At 51.6% G+C, this 967-nt stretch overlaps 1 protein-coding gene across 1 annotated transcript in view; it reads right to left on the bottom strand.

Annotated features, from left to right (window-relative positions):
• The window catches only part of FBLN5 (fibulin 5), a 68737-nt gene that overhangs the window by 13579 nt on the left and 54191 nt on the right, over window positions 1–967 (bottom strand). The gene's annotated exons all lie outside the window — the stretch shown is intronic.

Genomic DNA, 967 nt, shown 5'->3' with positions numbered 1-967 from the left:
AATTTTTCCCGCGTCCCACGACGTTTTAAAAAAGTCCCGATTTTTGGAAAGAATGCACAACAAGCTAGGGTACACGGTTTTCGGCTGCCATGTGGCTATTTCGCCAGGATATGAGTTTTATCAATGGTGTCCCGCTTTACCAATGTTAAAATCTGGTCACATTATTCTAAAGGCCACCCCAGGATGAAGACGTTCTCTCGGTTGGAAACATTGGGTGAGACGGGAACTGCGTAGATAAGTCCTGAATCCCTCCTTCCCACGATGGGTAGGCCTGGTGCTCTGACTGCTAGGAGCGAGGTCAGGAGATACACAAACAGATGTGTGTCCCATGGTGGAATCGAGGCTAAATGTGAAGGAAAAGGACTCGGTGCAGCAGGGACTGGATGGATGACAGGGTCCTGGTGCATTTAACCAGGAATCCTGGTGGCACTGCCATTCAAGCGCTTGGTTGTTAACTGAGAGGTCAGTGTTTTCCCCACTAGCCGTTTGGGAGAAAGAAGTGGCCATCCACACCCATAAAGATGTACACGGAGGACAGTGATTCTCAACCTTCCTCATGCCTCAACCCTTTAAGACAGTGCCTCATATTGTGGTGACCACCCACCCCCCGCCCATAAAATAAAAGTTCTTGCTACTTCATCACTGTCATTTTGCTACTGTTATGAATCGGGCGACCCCTGTGAAAGGGTCGTTCCACCCCCAAAGGGGTCACGACCCACAGGTTGAGAACCGCTGCCCTAGGACACAGTATAGGACACTCACAGGGGCAGGTCTCCTCTGTCCTACAGGGTCGCCGAGTCAGGGTCAGCTCCATGGCACCCAGCACAGAGCGCACCGTCACCCAGTAGGGGTGTTTCCTTGTTTATTCCCTCCTCAAGACGGAGGGCCGAAAATCCAGTCTTCCTGGTTTGACACTCCTGCTGAGAATCTGCCCATCCACACCAGATGCCCTGAATCCGAACCCTCT

Source organism: Echinops telfairi, unplaced genomic scaffold, assembly GCF_000313985.2.
Source record: "Echinops telfairi isolate 266 unplaced genomic scaffold, ASM31398v2 ScPeMD7_18;HRSCAF=68, whole genome shotgun sequence".
Classification (NCBI taxonomy): domain Eukaryota; kingdom Metazoa; phylum Chordata; class Mammalia; order Afrosoricida; family Tenrecidae; genus Echinops; species Echinops telfairi.
The sequence above is the reverse complement of the archived record's forward strand: the minus strand, read 5'-3'. Positions and strand labels throughout refer to the sequence as shown.